Genomic DNA, 7,995 nt, shown 5'->3' on the forward strand with positions numbered 1-7,995 from the left:
TTGATACTTACTGGATACATGTTGTTTATCTACTCATGCTATACTTCTGCACTAACAATGCAGGATCTGAGGCAGGTGCATCTGGTGGACATACCGTCGCACACCCCCGTTACCCGGAGGCCTAGTGGTAAGATGCATACTGAGTCGTTCTGCAGCACCTAGAGACTTTCCTTTTTACTTATTTTATGTCCATGTTATTTCAGACAATAGTTAGAGTTTTGTATACTCTACTAGTACTCATACACTTGTGACACCAGATCTTGGCACACACTCTAGTAGACTTTATAGTTTTGGAGTATTTACATATTTATGCTTGCATTCAGATGCTTTCATTTTATTCATTTGACTCTATATTTCTCAAATTTCTAAATAAATGGAATTTAAGTACTTGTAAGCTTGTTAAAAGAAGTAATCGCGTAGTAAATTCATCGTAGGCTTGCCTAGCGGCGACGTTAGGTACTATCACGGCCTATGGGAGAATTGGATCGGGAAGTTCATGGAACAATTGAAAATCTATATGCTCAATATAATGTGCAATTTAAGCATCATGCACGTATCCCAAAGCCTGGTGACCAACGCAGATGCATAGTATATGAATATCAATGCATTCACGCAAGAGCCTCACGCAAATTTCTATATCTTCTCTGCACGGGTGGTTTAATTTCAAAAATGCTAGAAAACTAATTAATAATATATCTACAAATTAAAATAATTGCATCTATTCAATTGGTTAGAGTCTCGTGCTGATAACGAGGTATAAAACAATAAAAGAAGAGAGAGTATTGCAGAGAAAAGTAGAGAGAGAGAATTCTTATTGATTTGGGATGATTTACATTGGAATAGAATCCCTCTATTTATAGGGAAAAGTGACTCAACCACCAAGTAACAAACCCTAAAATCTCTCTAAAATATAGACATTCACCATAAATAAAATACTATTTATAACAGAGCTTGAATAATTGTAGTTCTGAAATAGTATTGGATGCGCCAATACGAGCTACATCACTCACCCTTTTTCATGCATCCGCCATCCAAGGAGAACAAAGATGTATAAGACATATTGGTCGAAACATATGAAGAGGAATGACGTTAAATATGTGATTAAATGTTTAGTGTGCCAACTGGCAGGGGTGGATTCACGTTTAATGAAGCGGGGTCACGCGACACCGCTTCGTCGGAAAAATTTACTAAATATATATATTAATGCTATAAGTAAATGAATAAGTAAGAAAAAATGACACTACTTGACATAAATTGTCACTTGGTTCCTTGGTTATGTGCTTGATTTTGTTCTATGAGGTCAGTGGTTCGAACCTCAACTAGCACATTTGTTTTGTATATATTTGAGAGAGTCTATGTGGTTAAAAAGTGATTTAAGCAGAATTGAACTCAAGACCTTTTCTAATTTAAGGCTGAACAAAATCAATAGACTAAGGCTATTTCTTGTACAAAAATATGATTGTTAAAGTTATTATTTTTGTTCTTCTATAAATTTTGACAACGCTTACAAATATTCTTGTGTACGCCCCTTGATTAAGGTTTGAACATCCAATATTTCTCGGGATAATTATATCTAGTTTAAATATCACAGTGAAAATTTCACGAGATAAGTATGGACTTGTTTCTGGATTGCTACTGCCTCTTAAGGATCACTTGGTTTGACGACAAAATAGCCTAAAGAGTTATTATCATATAGTTTATATGTCTATACGATCAAAATCGGGCTTTTCTGATTTTGTATGGTTAATTGAGACTGAGAAGGATGGAGATCTAATGAGATTGAAGGAAGCCTGCTAAGTCAAATAACAGAAAGCCAAAAAATCCATGACCGGGCGAGGATTGTGGCGGAGATCTCGGCATGTATCAAGTCAAGACCGATTGATTAGCCAATTAGGAGATTTCCTTCTGTATTTAGAATTGTACCATATGTAGAACTCCTCTACTATATAAAGGGGTTTCTAATCATTTTGTAAAGAGGACATTCACGCATAACAAAGCAATATATTACGTTTTCTCTCTTAAACTCTCTTATTCAGTTGTTGAGTTCTTGCTTTTCAATAATATACTCAGTTGGTTTGAGGGTGACCTAGCTCGAGGGTCAAAGTTACACGTTACATTGGTTTGCTTCATTTTACAATTAATTTCTAACTTAAATTCTCATATTTCTTACTTTGTACAAAGTGAAATCACATATCCTTAAAACCACTTACAAATTTTATTGTTATCTGATTTTAAGGGTAAACAGTTTGGCGCCCATCATAGGGGTAAGGATAATAGTGATTGCCTAGTTCTAATTTTCATAACACACACTGCTTTACACTTGTTCTTGTAAGCATTTTATATTCCAGGATCAGCATGTCGAACTCTCGAGCAGTACCCACACACATCGACAATGGACTTGGTTTTCATGGCAAAAACGATAATATAGCCGCCTCAAGAAACTAAGTGCCTCCATTTGACCTCGAGGGAGTACCAGTTGCAGACCCCATTAACGTTAGTTCCCATGTCGCCTTGAATGCAAATCTGGGTTTCGACCCCAAAAATAGCATCCGCAGAGACGTTCGATCAGCCGGTCAAAACACACAGGGCGGCGAAGAAGGAAGAATCAGCCTTCGAATTATATTTGAAATGTTGCAGGCTCAATAAGCTGCAATAGCACAACTTCAAAATCAGAACCACGCACTGAGTAGGGTCGAACCCGAGCCATCACAGGAAGTTGTTCACACGGCCGAACCCGAGTCAAGGACCGACCTCGCTATCTTGAAAATGTTCGAGGAGCTGACAAAGCAAATTGAATCAGGGGAGAAGAAGATTAAAGCGAATGACAAAAAAGTGGAAACATATAACTCTCGAGTTGATAAAATTTCGGGGGCACCACCGATTTTGAGGTTTGGATTCAAAGAAGTTCGTACAAAAGCCCTTACCCCCGAGCGCGGCTCCTAAGCCTATTTTGAAGAAATTTCGCATGCCAAAAATTCCCAAGTATAATGGAACTACCTACACGAATGAGCATGTCACTTCTTACACATGCGCAATAAAAGGGAACGATCTAGAGGACGATGAGATTGAGTCCGTACTGCTGAAATTGTTTTGAGAAACTTTATCCAAGGGGGAGATGATATGGTACCATAATTTGCCACCTAACTCCATTGATTCTTTTTGCCATGCTCGTAGATTCCTTCGTCAAAGCACACGCCGGAGCTATAAAGGTCGAGACTAGAAAGTCAGACCTCTTCAAAGTAAAACAAAAAGACAACGAGATAATCAAAAAGTTTGTATCTCGATTCCAAATGGAGCGTATGGATCTGCCTCTGGTCGCCGACTATTGGGCCGTTCAGTCTTTCACTCAAGGCCTAAACATACGAAATTCTATAGGCTCACAACAGTTAAAGCAGAACTTGATTGAATATCCAGCTGTAACCTGGACCGATGTGCATAATCGATGCCGGTCAAGGATGAAAGTTGGGGCTCCTTCCGGGTTCCGTTTATCCAAACAGGACCATCGACAAAGTTAAAAGGGATATTGACCGGGAACCACGGTCAACCAGAGATCGCTATCGGCCATACGGTGGAGATCGGAGAAACAACGGGCCTGGATGCAACCCCGTTCGAATTGATAGAAGAAATGATTGAGGACAGAGCTCTCGATGGATCATGAGTAAGATAGGGTTCGATAGAAATTTCAAACCCAAAGAAGAACAACGACTATCGGAATTCAACTTCAACATTGTTGCATCAGCTATTGTATCGGCCATTGGGCGCATCAAAGACACCAGGTGGCCCTGACCTCTGCAGACTGATCTGGCCCAGAGATATCCTAATCAAATGTGCAGATATTATGGCACCCATGGTCATAGAACAGAATATTGCGGATAGCTGAGCGAGGAGGTAACCGTTTGTTCAACGAAGGGCATCTTTGAGAATTCTTAAGCGATCGGGCTAAAGACCACTTCAAGTACATAGATTCAAACAGACAGAATGAGCAAGAAGAGTTGTAGCACGTGATCCACATGATTGTTTGAGGGGTCAATATTCCTTAGGGGCCCGTATTCAAACGCACCAAGTTGTCGATCACGAGGGAAAAGCGGACTAGAGACTACATACCAGAAGGGACCTTGTCTTTCAATGACGAGGATGCATAGGGGATCTTACAACCCCACAACGACGCACTGGTAATATATGTCTTTATGAATAAAATTCAAGTTAAACGTGTTTTGATTGATCTAGGTAGCTCGGCCAACATTATTCGATCAAGGGTCGTATAACAGCTCGGCCTATAAAATCAAATTGTGCTCGCAGCCCGAGTACTTAACGGCTTCAACATGGCAAGAGAAACCACCCAAGGTGAAATTACTTTGCCAGTGAACGTGGTCGGGACCATCCAAGAAACAAAGTTCCATGCGATCTAGGGTGACATGAGGTACAACGCCTTGCTCGGAAGGTCGTGGATCCATAACATGAGGGCAGTACCCTCGACCCTTCACCAAGTTCTGAAGTTCCCAACATCAGAGGTAGACAAAACAGTGTACGGGGAGCAACCCGCCGCCAAGGAGATGTTCGCAGTCGATTAAGTGATACCGGTATCGGCACTCTCATCAACGAAGGGATCGGATTCGAAGGAAAAGCAGGAGGCCAAATAGCAACCACAGACACCAGCCTCGACCTAATTGCAGGAGCAAGGGATCGACAAGGATGACGACTACTGGATCCCTTGATTCTTCATAATTCTCGATGACTTTGATGCCACCAAGTCAACGGTCGAAGAGCTGGATCAAGTCACACTGGCCAAGCATCAGCCCGAACGAAAGGTATACCTGGGCATGGGGCTAACCCCCGAGCTCAGGAAAAAACTTATTCATATCCTTAAAGCTAACACGAATTGCTTTACTTGGTCCCACCTCGATATGACAGGGATCCCACTAGAAATTACCACTCATAATCTGAGCATGGACCCTAAATTCCACCCGATGATGCAAAAAAGAAGGCCCTAGTCCGAGGTCAAACATGCCTTCATCAAGGACGAGGTAACCAAACTTCTCAAAATAGGATCCATTCGGGAAGTAAAGTACCCTGAATGGTTAGCAAACATAGTGGTAGTCCCTAAGAAGGGAAACAAACTTAAATGTGTGTAGATTATAAAGACCTGAATAAAGCATGCCCCAAGGATTCTTTTCCTTTGCCTAATATGGATCGTATGATCGATGCCACGGCCAGCCACGAGACTCTCAGTTTTCTCGATGCCTACTCCGGGTACAACCGGATACAGATGAACTCGGAGGATTAGGAAAATACCTTGTTTATCATTAACTACGGTACCTACTGCTATAATGTAATGCCATTCGGTCTAAAAAATGCTGGTGCAACTTATCAACGCCCAGTAAACCAAATGTTCAAAGAACAAATAGGAAAAACAATGGAAGTTTATATTGATGACATATTAGTTAAGTCCCTGCGAGTAGATGACCATTTAAAGCATTTGCAGGAGACTTTCGATATACTGAGGAACTACAATATGAAGCTCAACCCCGAAAAGTGTGCATTCGGGGTTGGCTCGGGCAAGTTTCTTGGTTTAATGGTGTTCAATCGGGGAATTGAGATCAACCTCGATAAAATCAAAGCTATCGAGGATATCACGGTAGTGGATAATGTAAAGGCCGTGCATAGGCTGACGGGGCGGATAGCCGCCCTAAGAAGATTCATTTTGAGATCCTCAAATAGGAGCCACCAATTCTTCTCACTGCTTAAGAAGAAGAGCAATTTTGCATGGACTCCAAAATGCCAGTAGGCATTGGAGGAACTAAAGCGGTATTTGTCGAGCCCGCCGCTGCTTCACACCCCGAAAGTGGACGAACATCTTTACCTGTACTTGGCAGTCTCGGAGATGGCGGTAAGTGGAGTCCTGGTCCTAGAAGAACAAGGTACGCAATTCCCTGTCTATTATGTTAGTCGGACCTTAGGTTAGGCCGAAACTAGATATCCACACTTAGAAAATTAGCGCTTGCTTTAATAAGCGCCTCTAGGAAACTAAAACCATATTTCCAATGTCATCCAATATGTGTTGTAAAAACTTATCCTTTTCGAAATATTTTGCACAAATCCGAGCTTTCGGGTCGATTGGCCAAATGGGCCATAGAAATCAGTGGGTACGATATTGAGTATCGACCCCGAACCGCCATCAAGTCTGAAATCTTGGCGGACTCCGTGGATGACTTTACATCGGCCCTCATACCCGAGGTTAAAAAAGAACTACTGCTAAAATCAGGTACATCTTCGGGAGTCTGGACCCTCTTTACGGACGGTGCTTCGAACACGAAGGGGTCCGGGCTAGGCATCGTACTAAAATCACCCAAAGGTAATATAGTTAGACAGTCTATCAGAACTACAAAATTGACTAACAATGAGGCCGAGTATGAGGCCATGATTGCAGATCTCGAACTAGCTAGAATCTTGGGAGCAGATGTCATAGAGGCTAAGTGTGATTCCCTCCTCGTGGTAAACCAAGTTAACGAGACTTTTGAAGTCCGAGAAGATCGAATGCAGATGTACTTGGATAAACTACAGGTTACTATATATCGATTTAAGGAATGGACCTTACAACATGTACCTCGAGAACAGAACAACGAGGTCGACGCTCTTGCAGACTTAGGTTCATCGGTCCAAGATGACAAACTCCGCTCGGGGAAAGTCGTACAACTCATGAGATCGGTAATTGAAGAAGGTCACGCCGAGATAAACTCCACAAGTTTAACCTGGGATTAAAGAAACAAACACATAGAGTAGTTAAAGAACGGGAAGCTTCCATCAGATCCAAAGGAGTCGAGAGCTCTGCGCACAAAGACACCATGGTTCACTTTGTTCGAAGACGGAACGCTGTTTAGAAGGGCGATTGATGGACTGTTGGCAATATGTTTGGGACCGGGAGATACTTACTACATCCTACGGGAAATTTATGAGGGCACTTGTGGAAATCATTCCGGTGCCGATTCGCCAGTCCACAAAGTTATCAGAGCAGGGTACTATTGGACTGATATAGGGAAGGATACAAGGGAGTTCATTCGAAAATGCGACAAATGCCAAAGGAATGCGCCCATGATTCATCAACCCGGGGAACTACTCCACTCGGTCCTGGCCCTTCATGAAATGAGGAATAGACATCGTTGGCCCTCTGCCGTCGGCCCCAGGTAAGGTTCAGTTTATTTTGCTTATGACTGATTATTTCTCTAAATGTGTTAAAGCACAGGTTTTTGAGAAAGTCAGAGAAAATGAAGTCATAGACTTCATTTGGGACCACATCATATGTCGATTCGGGATGCCCTTCGAGATTGTATGTGATAATGGAAAACAATTCATCGGCAGCAAAGTAACTAAATTTTTCGAGGATCACAAGATCAAAAGGATCCTATCAACACCTTATCATCCAAGCGGGAATGGACTAGATGAATCGACCAACAAAACCATCATCCAAAATCTTAAGAAGAGATTGACCGACGCCAAAAGAAAATGGAGAGAAATACTACCCGAGGTTCTATGGGCATACCGCTCAACATCGAAATCCAGTACCAAAGCAACACCGTTCTCGTTAGTTTATGGTGCCGAAGCTCTAATCCCGGTCGAGGTCGAAGAACTTAGCATCAGGTTTTGATATGCAACAGAGGAGTTGAATAACGAGACCATGAATACGAGCCTAGAATTGTTGGACGAAAGACGCGAAGCCGCTCTCGTCTGATTGGCCGCCCAAAAATAGCGGATCGAAAGGTATTACAATCGAAGAGGCAATCTTAGACATTTTAACATCGGGGACTTAGTGCTAAGAAAAGTCACCATCAACACATGGAATCCGAATGAAGGGAAACTGGGTCCGAACTGGGAAGGATCGTACTAGGTTCTCGAAATCATCGGAAAAGGATCCAACAAGATCGGCACGATGAACGGAAAATAACTGCCGAGCAATTGGAACGTATCGCACCTAAAATGATACTACTGCTAAGGTACGTC

This window comes from Nicotiana tabacum, chromosome 15 (assembly GCF_000715075.1).
Source record: "Nicotiana tabacum cultivar K326 chromosome 15, ASM71507v2, whole genome shotgun sequence".
Lineage (NCBI taxonomy): Eukaryota > Viridiplantae > Streptophyta > Magnoliopsida > Solanales > Solanaceae > Nicotiana > Nicotiana tabacum.